This window comes from Vulpes vulpes, chromosome 4, assembly GCF_048418805.1.
Source record: "Vulpes vulpes isolate BD-2025 chromosome 4, VulVul3, whole genome shotgun sequence".
Classification (NCBI taxonomy): domain Eukaryota; kingdom Metazoa; phylum Chordata; class Mammalia; order Carnivora; family Canidae; genus Vulpes; species Vulpes vulpes.
The window spans coordinates 121,503,906-121,520,983 of NC_132783.1; the positions used below are offsets into that span (position 1 = coordinate 121,503,906).

Consider the following 17,078-nt stretch of genomic DNA (forward strand, 5'->3'; position numbering starts at 1 on the left):
AATTATGTAAAATGACAAATATTTGTTGTCTTAAATGATAAAGTTCTGGAGTAATTTGTATATAGCATTAGATATTTAACACATATTTGGATCATCTCAATTTTGATATGTTTATATATTCCTTTCTTAAATCTATATAATGCATATAACATAGATATATTGCACATAATTATTTTTATTCAATTTGTTCTTAAAGACTAAAGTAACTTCCTTTTTTCCCTAACAATTCTAAGGCTTGGAAAATCCAGTTTAAGGATTCAAGTTAGTCAGCCTTCAATATCTTAATTTTGTTTAGGGTAGATTATTGGAAGTGCTTTAACAATGATCTAGAAGTTAGAATTTTGTAGAGTCTCTTTCGCCACATTTAGGTATGTGTGATATTCTTCCTGACGATCTTCTCTCCAGGTCTGTGGATGATACTGTACCTTCAGCGTGGCTGTGGGATTAAGAAGGGTGAGGCAGAGTCAAACTGATTGAAGCACAGGAAACAAGGGAATTCTCTCCACACTCTTCCCCCTTCTACTCACCCTTCTTTCTAGATTTTCTTCCTTTTCCCTTCTTTTTCTCCTTTTTCCCTTCTTTTCTTCTTCTCCCTCCCTCCTGTCCTTTTTGGCCTCTTGTTTCTCCCCTCCAATTATGTAATCTTTTTGGAGGGAAGTCAGGAGTACACCCTTGGTATTCATGCACTTTCAGGGGATCTGTGAAGAATACCATGAAAAGGCACTAAGTCTGCCTCCTCTTTGTCTCTTCAATGAAGGCAGCTACAATCAGAACAGGGAACCAGAGACTTCTGGAGACATTTTAACCTTTGGATGCTAAAACAAACAAACATAAATCTTATATGGGTGCATGTATATAATATAGACACACATACACAGACAAACATACACACTCACATCCATGTATTTCTATGTCATTAGTTTACAAAATACTTTTCATAAAAACATAAATATATGCAAAAATGACATGACTTGATATAGATAAATGTACCATTTCATTTAATTTGAATATATGGGACAATATAGGCTACCTAAAGTTCTTATCAAGCTAATTGTATTTTGCCCAATAAAAAAAAAAAGAATTCTTTCTGATTGGTGATGTGGGTTAAGTACAGTTTTTAAATGCTAGGTTCAAATCAATGTGAGTGTATCATGTGCAGAGTAATTCTCAACTGTTATAAAAATTATGTCCATTATGCTACTTGCTGGGATTCTAGTAATCATCTAAATTCCATAAAACTTAAATTTTCAAATTATCCTCAGTAATTTAAATGTGTTATTAGGCCTTTCATGAAGCATTTTTCTTCTCTGAAGAAAACAAGCTAAGTTTCTCAAAAGCACTGCAGGATAAGTTATAAGTGACTTTCACTTGTAATTTGCAGATGCTGTAATAGGAATTTTCCTTTTACCACCATCTAAGTTCAACTATTTTGCATTCTAATTTGCAAGTAAAAAGTTTAGAACTTGGTATAGAAGTTTGTGAGGACTCTAAGAGATTTAAGGTATATTTTTGCAAAAGAGAAATTGGGCATGAAAATGAGGATCCGATTTCTGAGAAAAAGGAAGAATATATAGAAAGGAATGAGGGTGTAAAAATGTCTTTTATTTGACATGTTACCTTTTAGAAGCAGAAAATGACATCCCTAGGTGTTTGCCTATGTAATATAACACAAGCATGTTTTAGGCTCTAACTTTACTTAATTTTGTAAAGGAAATTGTGAATGTCATTAGATGCCTGATAGAGGGGTAAAAAAAATCCAGATTTCTAACAACTTGGGATGTTGATGATTCAAATGTGACATTTGAGACAGTGAGCATCCTAGTGTTATCAAGAAGGTGCTATATGGCTAGAGATGTTGTCATCTCAATAACATGGCATTAGTGCTCAACCTTGGGGAAAACTGATTCTCTCCATAAGAGTCACAGAGATTCATATAACAAAGTTGAATAAAAAAAAAACAACACAGGTGCCATTTTGATTTCAGTCTTTATTGCCATGTAGAAATAGATTACTTATACATCAAGATAGTTATGTTCAACATTAACAGCTCTTCAATGAGCATGAGACTAAGAATTAGTTTGATTGAATTGTTTACACTTCTCAAGCAATAATTCAGAGTGCCATAATAGATTAATTATCTCAAATGCCTGATAATTCAGTGAATGGTGAGAATTTCATAAGAATCATAAATATCACAAATGGAAGAGAACATATATTCTCAGGCCTAGTACTATGATTCGGTTGTCAAAATTAAATCTGAGATGTGAAATTAATAATATAAGAGCACATGGCTTAGAACTATTCAGAGTGACCCTTCAGATCTGCCTTGTGCCACCTGCAGAGAACCCCAATTTCTTTGGAAGAATCAAACCCCCCCAAAAAACCCATGGGATGAACACATAAACCATAGAAAAGTATTATATTTTCCTAACACCAGTCTAATCCTTTCTAAAAGTAGGTAGGATATAAATCATATATAAACACATAATTTCTATACACTGTATAGCCCAAAATAAAAATCTCAAATTAAAAATGCTATTGTCATTAAAACTTAGAAGGCTTTAAAAAGCTGAAATTTTTTTTATTAACAGTTTCTTGAGTTTGACAAACATTAATTTATTTTACTGTAAGAGAGGCATTATAATGTAGTGATTTAGGACTCAAGGTCTAGAACTAGAGCTTCAGGATTCAAGTCCAAGATGACACAAGACATCGTTATATATCTTGGGAGAAAGTACGGAAACTCTCCTCTTATTTTATCTTTTCTAAATGGGACAAGTAATGGTATTTACCTTGGAAGGTTGTTACGGGAAGTAAGAGGCAGGTGTCAAGTACAGCATACATTATTATGCACATAGTTGCATAGTTAAGGCAGTTGTTCTGTTTTATCACCAAAAAGCCTCCTTATAATCACTAATATGAAAGGCTGTATTTAAAGAGTACTTTTACTATGCTTTATTGCTATACTTAATCAACATTATTGAAATAATTTTCTGTGGTTTGAAAATATGTATCATTTTGGGGAGAAGAATCAGTGGTATTTAGCAGGAATATACCTTATCACGAATATGATTTATAATGCAATAATATAATAATATACAACAATATACTATGTATTGATCTTGTATAATGTACAATATAATAATATATATATATATGCAAACACACAGACATTTATTATATAGTGGAGAAAGATTTGTTATATTGTTCTCCTGGAATGCTTTTCCTTTAAAGATAAACTGTAAATTCTATTGCAAGAAAATTTCCTGAACTATGGGCCATGTTATTAAAAAGAAAATATATGTGAATGTGGGCTGATAAACGTCCACAAAAATTGCCATGTTAATAATGACTGTATCTGTGGCTATAACATGCAATATTTGGTAGCTGTGATTTGGTAGATTAACAAAAGAAAGCTCTAAATGAATCAATTAGGTTTTTAACAAAGGAAATATATTTCTGTATTTTGCACCGTAGCAATTTCCATAGATGGTAGCAATTTACAACAAGGATTAATAATACAAATTTGAGTTTCCTGGAAGGGGTCCACATGCAGAGTGTTTCTTTGCCACACAGTTATGACAAACAATGGGCAACTATTCATTACTTTTACTATGTATTATTATTACTTCAGCTTAAGATGAGGACAGCAAGATCCTCCAAATTGGATATGGTCTAAGAGGCTTGAAAGAACAATGCTCCCAAATGATCCGTATTGTATATCAGAAGTCACGGTATGTCCAGGGAGAATGTGTAGCTGAAGGTGGGCTGGGAAGGAGCCCCAGGAGAATGCTCCACATCATGTCGCCCACTGACATACAATTACAAGGCTTTGAATCTGATCCATGACACAATCCATGGTGATTACAGCACTCAGAGAAGCCAAAAGACAGATGAAAATGCTTAATTTGCTTGTTCTCAAATGTAGCAATTTGCCTAATGAATGAAATTGACTTCATAAAATGTCAAGGTTATCTTTTAGTCTCAAATCTGGGATGCAAACATACCATAGATCCCAGTGCTGGTGCTGTAATGGATTCGAAGCGAGGCACATGGAGGGCCACATGGCTTCAATTCTACAGAAACAGGTCAAAATAAATGGAAGAATTGGTCAGCACAAAGGTTTTCCTAACAGAGAATGAGAGAATCTGAAGTCCTGGTCAACCAAGATTATCTCTAAACATCTGCATAAAAGGATATAGAGTTGTAGGTTTTTTTGAACAATTTCATTTCAACATCTTTCAACAACATACTACATTGTCCGAGTGTCACATGCATCCTGTAAGAAGTACAAAAAGAAAGCATGTCTATTTTACATGACAGAAAGTCCCCAGATCATAGGAGGGAAAATCTGCAGATCTCGAAGTTGATGGTGGTGGTGGTGGTGGTATGTCAGGACAAGGCAGGAATTTTTCAGTTAAGCCAGGAGATTATTTCTGTAGCACAGGAATGTAGGTAAAACACTATCTGCCCAACTTCACATATTCATCAGTGGTAGAACTAGAGCTTGAACTGGGATCTTTAGAACTATTCTAATGTTCTCTGTGGAACACTACTCTCTTTAAATAGATTCATGGGCGCTGATTGTGACTGCTCTTTTCATTGTCTTCTCTGGTGTTATCTGCCATGTTTAGGTTCAGCTGGAAAACATCTCTTCTATTGAGATTCACTGTATGGTTATTAGACTTCAGAAAGATATATGGAAGTATTTATATCACAACACTGCATGAAATTAATATTTTAGAATATACTTTGCAAAGACTTCAAAAGAGAATCAATAAAACATAGGACCTCTTTGTAAAATCAGTTGTTTTGAATAGAAATGAAAAGTGCTTAAGATATTAGAAAATGCAGCTTAAAAAAAGAAAATACAGCTTATACATTTGTTAAACTGAAGGAATGAGTAAAATTAAAAAATATAGAAGTGTAAAAATAGGATACACTGAAGTGATTGAGTCATTTAGCTGACTATCACCTCATTGATTCTTTAAATTCATGTAACTATAAGGAGAGTGTCTGACATTCATCAGCAGGTAGAGTTTTCTTGGGAATCAGAAAAGATGGAGCTCCAAAACAGGACCTGAGAAATGATGATGGAAACGAACTGTGCAGGTGTGCCTTAATTTTAACCAGCTATCATAATTTTTGCATAATTGAAAGCTTTTTGACACAGACATTCATTGAAAGTTTATAAGACACAGAAAAAGTTTAGAAATTTTTCTTTATTGTCTCTAAATTCTAATAGATAAATACCTAAATCAGTGGTTGGTGATCTCTTTTCTGTGGAGGACCAATTGGTAAATATTTTCAGCTTTTCCAGTCATATAATTTATGTTGTAACAACTAAAACCTGCCATTATAACTCCAAAGCAACCATAGACCATTTGTGAATGAACAAATGTGTCTGTTTTCAATAGAATTTTATTTAAAAATAGGAAGTGGACTTGATTTCACCTACCAGCCATAGTTTGCCAACACCTAGTCTAATTCTTTATTAGTATTGATTCTTATTAATACCAGAAAGCCAAAAATAAAGTCCTGGCAATAAAAGCATCCTTTTTTATTCTTGTACATCTTATTGCCCTCTTAAATGTCCTGTAAATGCCAATCTTGTCTATCGATAGAGTAATGAGGAAGCCTACTGAATAGAAAATAGTCAGATATTTTCAAATAGTAAAAAAATGTTTGAACCTTTTAAAAAAAGGTTTTACTTTTTTATTCATGAGAGACAGAGAGAGAGAGAGGGGCAGAGACATAGGTAGAGGGAGAAGCCAGCTCTCTATGGGGAGCCTGATGCAAGACTCTATCCTGGGACCCTGAGATCAGGACCTGAGCCAAAGGCAGACGCTCAATCACTGAACCCATCAGGTGCCCCTCAAAACGTTTTATTCTAAATATGTATCATGATTACTGAAACCTCCCATACTACATTTTTCTGAATATTTAGTAGAGAATTAACATGATGCAGTCTTTATAAAGACTGGGAGTTCTACATCACACTGGAAAATGGAATAATATCCATATGCAGTAGAAAGGCAAAGGCCGAAAATAGAAGGCCAGGGTTACTTGTACCCTCCCTATTTGCAATCACACCATATTACTCATCAGTTATCTACAACACACCTATGGGAAAGTATAAATGTGTGTGTGTGTTTCTGTATTTATGTATAACTTTATGTATAAGTACACTCCCGCTTGCATAATTGCAGCAGTAAGCCAGTTAGACAAGTGGTAATTTCATAAAAACTTTTTCTTGTAACGTTTCATACTGATTTAGACAAAGGTGTTGCCAAAAATTTTATGAAAAAAAATTTTAATGTATTTTCTGAATCTAGAACAGGAAAAAAGAACCCACAATCACCTTAAATCAAAATGTGGCTAAAGACATGATTCTAATATGACAGTGTAGGAAAAGCAAAAATTAAAGGCTGAGGACCTATATTTCAAAGTATAAAAGGCTTATTACACTAGGTCTGTTTTCTGTCAAATGCTTCCCTACTCATTCTCATCCATTTTTCAATTTGGCATTCCCTTATATTGCCAAAGCAGGTGTCTTGCTCTGCAATAGCAAGGGTATGTATTTCAAAAGGTCCCACAGGGAATAATTTATCATGCAAGATTACTTCATGACTAATGATGATCTCTATAAACATTCAGGTGCAACTTGACTGCCTGGTTGGTGGTGGTCCAACCTGGTGACAGTTGGCCTGTGTTTTATCTCATCTCGCCTTTCACATTCTCGGCATAGACTAATATACGCTGGAAGGAAGCACTGGGATGTTATAAATAAGGAATAAAATGATGAATAGAAGCTATTAAATAAAATTACTACAAATAAAACATTGAACATAGGAATTTATCTTCTCTAGTTTTATCAGCGACATAGGAGGTCCTTTTGAAGCTGTATTCCAAATCTAAAATATTGGCTACTGATACTACAAGATAACAAGGATCTCATTCCAACCAACTTCATGATTGGGAATGTAGATGGGGAGGAGGAAACTTTTAAAATTAATATGCTACTTTAGCGATAGCTTCAAAACTACAGATGATAATGTGTGTAAAATGCTATGTAAAATGTAAACACTATATGAATATGAGGTGTTTTTTATATTACTGTAATATTTTTTAAAAGATTTATTTATATGAGAGACACACATACAGAGAGAGAGGCAAAGACACAGGCAGAGGAAAAGCAGGCTCCTCACAGGGAGCCAATGTGGACTTGATCCTGGATCCTGGGATCATGACTTGAGCCAAAGGCAGGCACCCAATCACTGAGCCACCCAGGCATCCCTATAATATTTAAACCATATATTTTTATTAGATAAACATTCTAAACACTCTAAGTTTGTCTTTTTAATTTTAATGACTGGTCCTAGTCATTTTGAGCTCATTCAGCTGCATTGGCAAAGGAGAAAACACGTAGAGCAAATGTGTTTCTGACCTAAAAGCCAGAAATTATATTTTGATATTAGTATGTAAAAAAAACTAAGAAAATACAACTTATGCAAAAATTCTTAAACTGATAAATAATTTTACTTCTGAGCATATTTAAAAAAAATTTCAATAGTAAAAATTTGAATTCTACACAATTTCTAGAAATATATCTAATACATTTTAGGTTGCAGATAAATCATGCAAATACTGTAATTACAATGGAAATGTTTCCCACTATCACCTCCTTATGACATCCAGTACAGGCTGGCAACCTATGTAAGCAAATAAGGGAAAAATTTTTTAGTTTTCTACTTTTTTGATAGATGGATTCGTGTTTTTCTATGTGACCAAAATTGATAAGCCCATTATTTCTTCCCTCTTTCCATATAAACATTGAAATTACAAGGCTCTTTAAAACTTCTAAATAACCAGAAGAAATGCAGATAAGAACATTTAGGTGTTAGACCCCTCATTTAGGTGTTAGCTGTGGCCCCTCACTCTCCTCTGCCAGCTCCATTATCTTGGACAAATGACTTAGCCTTTCTGTCCCCGGACTGCTTCAACTATAAACTAAAGGTAACAATAGTGCCCCCTTTCTGGGGTTATTTTGAGTATTAGAAGTAATGCATGTAAAGAATTGGGAATAAGTTCTGACACATAGGATGTATTCAGCAATTATTGATGTTAATATTTGTTAGATGTTAATTAGATCTTAACGTTATTTCTCTTCTCTTTAAATATGCTTTCAAGCTCAAAAAAAAAAATAGCATCAGAACCTGGCAACTGTAATGAACTGTTGTGTTGTAGCCACCTTTAAACTCCACAGAGACGTAATTAGTGCCTGCTTTGTGTGCCACAGGGACTCCATGACCTAGCACAGTGCCTGACACACAGGGTGTACTCAATACCTGTCTATTGCATGAAGAAATGAAGGGTTAATGAACTTGACCTCGAGGCCAAGGAAAAACACTGTGTTCCTTCCTCTTTGGCTAGGAGCAGCCAAGGATACTCCTATAAAATAGGGCCATTTTCGTCCCCATGGCCTCTATCACTGTGTCCCACCTGTTTTGTTCTCACAGGCTTGCCCTAATGATGAAATGTTCTACTTTGGCATCCCAACACTTGAGAATCCTGTTTATAAACTTTTGTGTTGAATTTCACAGTTAAGTTAGAGAACCTGTACTAGGACATGGGTTAAGATATAAGATATGAGAATGCTAACACTAATTTTAATAGCACCTGGGCATATCTACTAGTATATGCTAATTTTATGAATATATACTCTCATTTAATCCTCATACAAATCCTGCAAGGTTATTATCTCCATTGTACATAGATGAAAAAAGTGAACACTAAGAAAATAAATTAGGTTAAATAAATTTGCTGAGATGCACAGTTCACTTAGGTATCACAACTACCACTAATTGCTAGTATTTATTGAATGCTAACTAAGTACCAGACATCCTTCTAAGGCCTTTATATGTGTATATTCATTTGCAACACCATAGGGTAGGTACTGTTATTGTTGGAGAAACTGAAGGTAAGAAAGACTAAGTAATTGAATGCAGGCCACACACTTAATAAATGGCACGGCCAGAATTCAAATCTAGGCAATTTCCCCCCAGAACCCACATACTTAACCACATACTGCAAGGATTGCCACACATGGGTCAGTGTTAAGACCTATTTCTATTTTATTTTAAACCCTTTTTTTTTTTTCTTACATGGTTAAATACAACCTTGATCTTATTTAAAAATGTTATGGACTGAGCTCTGCTGCCGCCGCCACCGCCACCGCCACCGCCACCGCGCTGCAACCATGCCACCCTACACCATCATCTACTTCCCCGTTCGAGGGCGCTGCAAGGCCATGCGCATGCTGCTGGCTGACCAGGGCCAGAGCTGGAAGGAGGAGGTGGTGACCATGGAGACCTGGATGAAGGGCTCACTCAAGGCCTCCTGTCTGTACGGGCAGCTCCCCAAGTTCCAGGACGGAGACCTCACCCTGTACCAGTCCAATGCCATCCTGCGACACCTGGGCCGCTCCCTTGGGCTCTCCGGGAAGGACCAGCAGGAGGCAGCCTTGCTGGATGTAGTGAACGATGGTGTGGAGGATCTCCACTGCAAATACGCCCTCCTCATCTACACTAACTAGGAGGCAGGAAAGGAGGAGCATGTGAAGGCACTACCAGGTTACCTGAAGCCTTTTGAAACGCTGTTGTCCCAGAATGAGGGGGGCCAGGCCTTCATGGTGGGCAACCAGATCTCCTTCGCGGACTACAACCTGCTGGACTTGCTGCTGATTCACCAGGTCCTGGCCCCCAGCTGCCTGGACTCCTTCCCCCTGCTCTCAGCCTATGTGGCGGCGCCTCAGCGCCAGACCCAAGCTCAAAGTATTCCTGTCGTCCCCCAGCACGTGAACCGCCCTATCAATGGCAACGGGAAGCAGTGAGAGCTTGTAGAACCCTGGGCGGGAAGCTGGGGGGCTGCCTGACTTCCTTTCTCCCTGACCAATAAAATTTTCAAGTGAGAAAAAAAAAATGTTATGGACTTTACATAGATATGTAGATATTCCATAATGAATTCTGGGTATGAAATCTCTGTGAAGGCAATCTAGAGATTGATTGAATATAACTATGAAATTACATTGTTTAGTTTTCTTGTACCTTATTATATTTGTTGTTTTTAAACTTAATCTGAAATTAAATCATAATGTCTAAACATTTACATGGTAAGCATGATGGCATTTCTATATGGCATTCACAGCAATAGCAGATTTAAAGTTGGAAATGGGCAAAAAATAAAAAAATAAAAAAAAATAAAGTTGGAAATGGGGAATAGATTCTTTGACAGAAAATTTTCATAGGCTAAATGAGATGAGTATATAACATAAAATTCTCTATAAATTAACTGTCACACTTGATAGAAAACTTTCTCTGCTTCACCTCTGTTCAACACCTGTTTAGCTGACACATAATACTCTTTTTAATTACAAATGTGGAACTCTAAATTAAGATACTATTTTTAGGAGACTGCTTAATGTTAATTTCTTGGAGTTTAGGTTAAGCAATAATATAGTTTGGAGTTTAACATCTTCATGAGAGATTACAAAGAACTAAGGGAAATAAAATGAAGTAAACTGTGCTTATCAAAAGAATCAAAATCAAGTAGACAATCTAGCAGCCTGGGTTTGGATGATAAATTTATGTGTTTAGTTAAATTTTTAAATTTTAAATTATTTAAGTATCAAATTAAGTACAGTAATCTTAACTAACATTTTTTACAGTAAAATTAACTTTTTAGGGGATCCCTGAGTGGCTCAGGGGTTTAGCACCTGCCTTTGGCCCAGGGCGCGATCCTGGAGTCCCAGGATCGAGTCCTACGTCAGGCTCCCGGCATGGAGCCTGCTTCTCCCTCCTCCTGTGTCTCTGCCTCTCTCTCTCTCTCTATGTCTATCATAAATAAATAAATAAATCTTTAAAAAAATTAACTTTTCAGTGAAGTTCAGTTCAAGTATTTGAGGACAGGAAACTTAGCTAAAAAATTAAGACTAAATGTGTTTCAAATTAACATCCAAATAGCATTATTTATTATGATATGGGGTTTGATGTAATTTTACCCCCAAATTGTTAGTGTTTATGTTTAAGGTTGATGAAACCAGGTTGGGAAAATCTCAAGGCACCAACAACTGATAAGATTCCCTGAAAGCAAGACTGTAAAGCACAAAAGAAGGTAGTTAGAAATTTGGTAAGTTGGATATTTATATTAAATTTTACAACCTGATAGTCATTATTATTCCCATTGTACAAATGAGGAAACCGAGGCTTTGAAATTGTATAACTTCCCAATGGGTCCACAGCTAGTAAGTGGTAGAACTGGCATCTAATTCCAGTCTCTCCTTACTCAATAGCTTGAAGTGTTTATGCCACATTATATTGGATTGGCACACACCAACCAGCTGCATTTGTCATTTAAGTAAAATAATTAATTGAACATAAACCATGTGGTGTAAATCATGTTATGTTCTTGAAATGGGAAAATAAACTAAGATATTCAAGTTTCTGTCCTCAAGCAGTTCAAATCTAGGAAAAGAGAAAGTTTCATATGGCACTTCAAAGGCAATGTTGTCAGGGTAACGATGGAGATATTACACTATAGAGTGAGAGATTAATGATTAATATACTGTCTTAAATGATGAGTTGAAAATATTTCCAGGTAGGCCACGGCAAAAAAGATATTCCAGGCAAGAAAATTACTTATATTAAAATTACAAAACATGGGATCATGGTGTATTAGGGAACCAGCAGGTGAACCTGCATGGACTGGAATAGAGGCAATAAAGGGAGGTGGATAAAATCATGAACTCTTCATGGTCATGATGGCAATATTTAAAAATTGTATTTATGAGTTTGTTCCCCTCCATTCTCCAATAGAATAATGTCCAGTCTCTTTAGAGCAATATAAAAATCTCTCTGTCCTCTGGCCCTCTGCCTATATCATCTCCTTCCACACACTCTTTATAAACACCTGTCCCTTATCCAAAATAATGACTTTATGGAGTACTTACTATGAATCAATCATTTTTCTAAGTACTTAAGATATACTAATTTATTTTTCCTTTTTATTTTGAAACCATTTTAAACTAAGCAGAGAGAAAAGCAGGCTCCATGCAGGGAGTCTGATGTGGGACTCCATCCCGGGACCGTGGGATCATGCCCGGGCCAAAGGTAGGCACTTTGAGCCACCCAGGTGTCCCAAGGGTACTGTTTTGTAGAATGTCCCTTCACTTGGGTTTTTCTGATGATTCCTTATGGTTAGTTGGACCATAATTCTGTTTTGGCCAAAATATCATAGTGATATTCCTATCATTGCATTCTTTTGTGGATCAAATGCTATTAGTTTGTTCCATTACTAGTATTGATTTTGATTTGCTTGCAAAGTTAATGTTTGTGCTTTTCTTTTCAAAGTGAAAAATTCTGGCTCTTCTTATCCTCAATATATCAATATATTGATATCAATACCTCAGTACCTCAATATATCAATATATATCAATCTATATCAATATACAATCAATATATCAATATCCTTTTGCTCTTTCTTCTCTGCATGTAGGTAGTCAGTCCCCTAATCCACTGGACCACCACCACACTCAGTTCCTGTTGGCCACCTTCTCCCTCTGCTCCAGTGTCATTTTTATGTAGGTCCCAGCTACTACCAGCCTGGTTTTTCAACTCACTGGGGCCTGCTATAGGTTATTTTACTATACTAGAAGGAAGAAATTAAGGAAGGAAGATAGTCTGATTTCCCTGATATATATATATACACACACACATATACACATATATATATTTTTACTATATATAATAAAATAGCCTATCTATCCATATATATATATATATATATATATATATATATATACATAGAGTATATTACAAGAGTAATAGTACCATAATATATATATATATATATATATATATATTATGGTACTATTACTCTTTTGTAGATTGGGAAAATGAGGTACTTAATGGCTATATAACTTGTTTAACACATTTAACTAGGGCCAGATTCAAATCCAGGTATTGTGACTTGAGAGCACATACTCTGAACCACAACATTTTGCTATGTCTCTTAGTCACATAGAGGGTCAATAGAAGAGTTTGTCTATCACACAGGAAAAAAAAAAAGGTTTTAGGGAAGGAGGATGTTAATTTTTTAACTTCTGTGTTGTATTCATGACACTGGAGATGAATACCAGTAAGAGAGGAAATATAAGAGGAAAGAATAAAAACCAACTATGAATAAAAGAAAATACTAAGAATGAAGAGACTAGTACAGAGAGACTATAGATTGCAAAAGATGGAAAAAAAAATTGCCAGAAAAGTAGGAAAAAATTAAACAGGACAGAATGGTGCTTAAGCAAGAAGCTAACATAAAAAAACCTGCTAGATTTCATGATTCAGTCACTACTAGTAGTTTGATTCTGTACTTCACATGACTTAGTAGTAGTCTGTCTCTAACTGGAAAATGTTGAAAACACTTCAAGGATCATTTATATAGTTTACCTACTTGGAACCCTCATACAATTCTCTGTATAGAGCAAGTACTCAATAAGAAGCTCTCAAATTTATCAAAAGAACTGAGATGAACATAAATCATTATATAACTTTATAAACAAAGAGGACAGCACAGAATAGAATTTAAGGGAGTAATGTTTCAGGAGCCTGGATTCAAAAGAGGAAAGTGAGAGGAGGTCTTTTTGAGAATGTTTTGGATTTGAGATTGCTTAATTTGTTTCTTGAGAGAAAACAAATTGTCTTATCAGCAATCTGAAAAATGATTGCTTAATCTTTAAAAAAACTGCTTCAGGATGTAAATATTGTTATTTTTCTCACTTTATGGTCAAAAAAGTTATGATAAACTAAATATTTTGCCTAAAGTCACACATCCAGGGAGTGGCAGACCTGAGTTCCAAATCTATGAACCTTTCATTCCAGTGCCCTAGTTCTTAGTATGGAAGCATTAAGCTACATGATATTTAAGATCAAATGTAGTTCAAATTATATTATTAATGATTGTGAAGGAATTGTACCTGTGATAGCAGAGAAAAGTGATGGGAACAGAGAGAGAAGATCGTATCTTATAGAGATGGGGCAGTTTGTTATTCAGGCGTCCAGCAAATACCGTAGTATTAGAGGAGGGGGAAAGAGAATCAAGGCAGCAGGAACAGTTTTAATAGTTGTAGAAGCTATTGGAGGGCACCCACTATGTGCCATGCATTGCTTCATACAATGCATAATATCTGTGTACAATGTTTTTTTTTCCTGGAAGGAATTCCTATCTTTTTAGATCTGAGGCTGCTTCTAACTACTAATTATTTTTATGCAGGCCTCTGGCATTTGAGATGAAATGGACAAGAAAATTTTCCCTCTTTTCAAATTCTCCCTACAAAATGACCTTTGGTGTTCTGGTTCAGTTTTAATGGCAGGCAAGATATAGCTGCTCTCATCCATTTCAAGCATCTATGAATTGTTATTGTTTTCTCTCTCTATTATCATTTAGACAATCAATAAATGTTTAGCTTCTTTAGTAAATAAGTCAATGATTCCAAAGCCTTCACCATTATTTGAACTCTCTCTGGTTTGTGTCTTTTCTGGTAATGAGAGGAATGAAAAACAACTATACGGTTTCCCAGAAACAGCATCTTTAGTTGTATAAGAGAAGGATTATTACCTTCTTTTTCATAATATCTTTTTGAATTTCACTCAAAATAATGTGTACATGTGTATGTGTGTGTATACTATCACAAAATAATGTTTAATGCACATTACAACTTTATCTCTCAGTAGTCATTTCCTTTTCTACTTGTGCATCACTGTTTTTTCCACACACAGATGAGGAGAAAGATAAGTACAAGTATAGGCTAAACATAGAATATCCAAAATATGCTCAAGGCAAAAATATTTTTTTAAACACAGAGTTGATTTAAAGAAAAATTTAAACAATATAAGTCATATGTGGGATACAATTAGCTTTTGTTGCTAACTTACCCAAAAGCTAATGATTTAAAACATAGGCATTTATTTATTTTACAATTCTGTAGAATGGTGATTTGGTCTTGTCTTCATTGCACCATTTTTTGATTTGGGTCTGGCATAGTTAATCTCAGCTGGACTCATTCATACTTCTCTCAGCAGCTGGCTGGTTTCTAATGTCCTTGGCTGTGGCAGCTGGGATGACTGGGGTGTCTGTCTACAAGGTTTCTTATCCTCTAGCAGGGTAGGCAGGTATTCATATGATGGTAGAGTTCCAGAGCAGAATGAAGGCATACCCCAATGGGCAAGCACTCTTTATGTTCACTTTCTTATAATGCATTTATTGAACTGTGTCAGGTTTGCTACTATCTATTGGCTAAAGTAAGTGTCATGCCAAGGCCAGAGTCGTTGTGGGAAAGCAACCGCCAAAGTGTGAGGATAAAAGGGAGATGTGAACAAATTTGTGAAAGTTGCACATAAATGACCAGTATAGATAGTATATTATATATAACTATAGGTACCAGTATTTTGGGAATTATGAGCATTTTATATTTTTATATTTTACCATTTTATACTTTACCAAAATCTATAAAAAATTGAAGTGATTCTTTTATTAAAAAATGGCTTTTATTATTTTTCAGGGAATCTCTAATTATTGGAGATTAAAATGTTCTGAGAACTGTAAAGAATCTAAGTGAATTATAAGATATGACCTTAGCTTATTATAAAATATGTATGGTCTTTTGGGACCAATAAGTACTATACACCTAAGCAAATGTGAGATTTTATAAGAAAAGTTAGTAATAAAATATTTCATTAATTTATTAAAAATAGATGGGAATGTGGATATTTTGAAGAAAAAAATATATGGTTTTTCTCTGTTGCCTTTCTAGATATATAGTATTGTTACTATATGACTCTAGATATCTGATCTAATATCAATCTGATCCAGGCAAGAACAAAGACAATTTCAGGAAATTTAATCCATGTAAGAATAACAGAGAATTATTGAGAAATCATAAATTAGGAAAATCTACCATCTGCAAAATACAGTCTACAAAATAGACTAAAATGGTAAGAGAGAACTCTTGTAAATAAGGCCAATGTATTAAGAGATTTTCCAGGCTCTATTATCTTTTTCCTTTAGTTTATTGAGGGCCAAGTCTTGAGAATGCAGCCATAAAACTCCCAAATGTGTAGAGAAAATTACTACTGTTATCTGTTATTATTTAATTGTAATGTTGAAGTTGGAAATGAGGATAAATCAAAGAGGAAGTATCACTAAAATGAAAACCTAACTCATCCATGTCCTATTCCTACTGACAACTCTAGTAGTTGTCAGAATAGACCATGAGGTGCCTTGATTTATCAATACTGAGCTGCTGTGGATTCTTCTTCCTAAAGCTCCAGCGATTATTGAGACAGGGCCCAGAAGTAGCTGGGAGCCTGTGCTTGAAGCTTACTATAGGAGATACTACAGAGGGGATGAGGTCAGCTGAGTATGATGCACCTTCTGCATCAGGGCCAGTATGACAGAAAGGGACCCTAGAACTCTCTTGAACACCAATGAAGGCCACAGTAAGAGGTTTCCACAAGAGCATGCAATTGTACTGAACCCAAACCTAGAGAAACACTGCATGATACATACCAAAAACAGACTTGCAACAAGCAAGTAGGAAGACAACACTTAGGTGAAAAATAACTTTGTCCATCCACCTCAGGAATCAAGAGACTGAATATTTTTCTCTAATATGATATTGAGTAATCTATATCCCTACTATCTATACTTACATGCCATCTTAGGGAAAAAAGGAAAAAGAAGAAGATTTAGAAATATGTTACTGTTACAGATATCTTTTTCTTAGAGTAAATGAACAAAAGTAAAGGCAATGTTTAATTTTTAGATGAGACTAAATTTCAATCTGAATTAAACGTTTAGTTTTCATTCCCAACTTCCTTATTCATATCTAGTGTAGGTGAAAGTACATATACAATTTTTTTAGGTGTTAGAATTTTGATATGTGTTAAGATTGAGACCCTGAAATACATCGGTGGTTTATGTTTTAAAATAAATATACATTATATTTACTTATTTCTTTATTATGT

The 17,078-nt window shown here is 35.0% G+C and overlaps 1 pseudogene; it reads left to right on the forward strand.

Moving 5' to 3' along the window:
* The first annotated feature begins 9,254 nt into the window (after positions 1–9,254).
* LOC112933774 (glutathione S-transferase P pseudogene) lies at positions 9,255–9,975 on the forward strand (annotated as a pseudogene).
* The last annotated feature ends 7,103 nt before the right edge of the window (positions 9,976–17,078 follow it).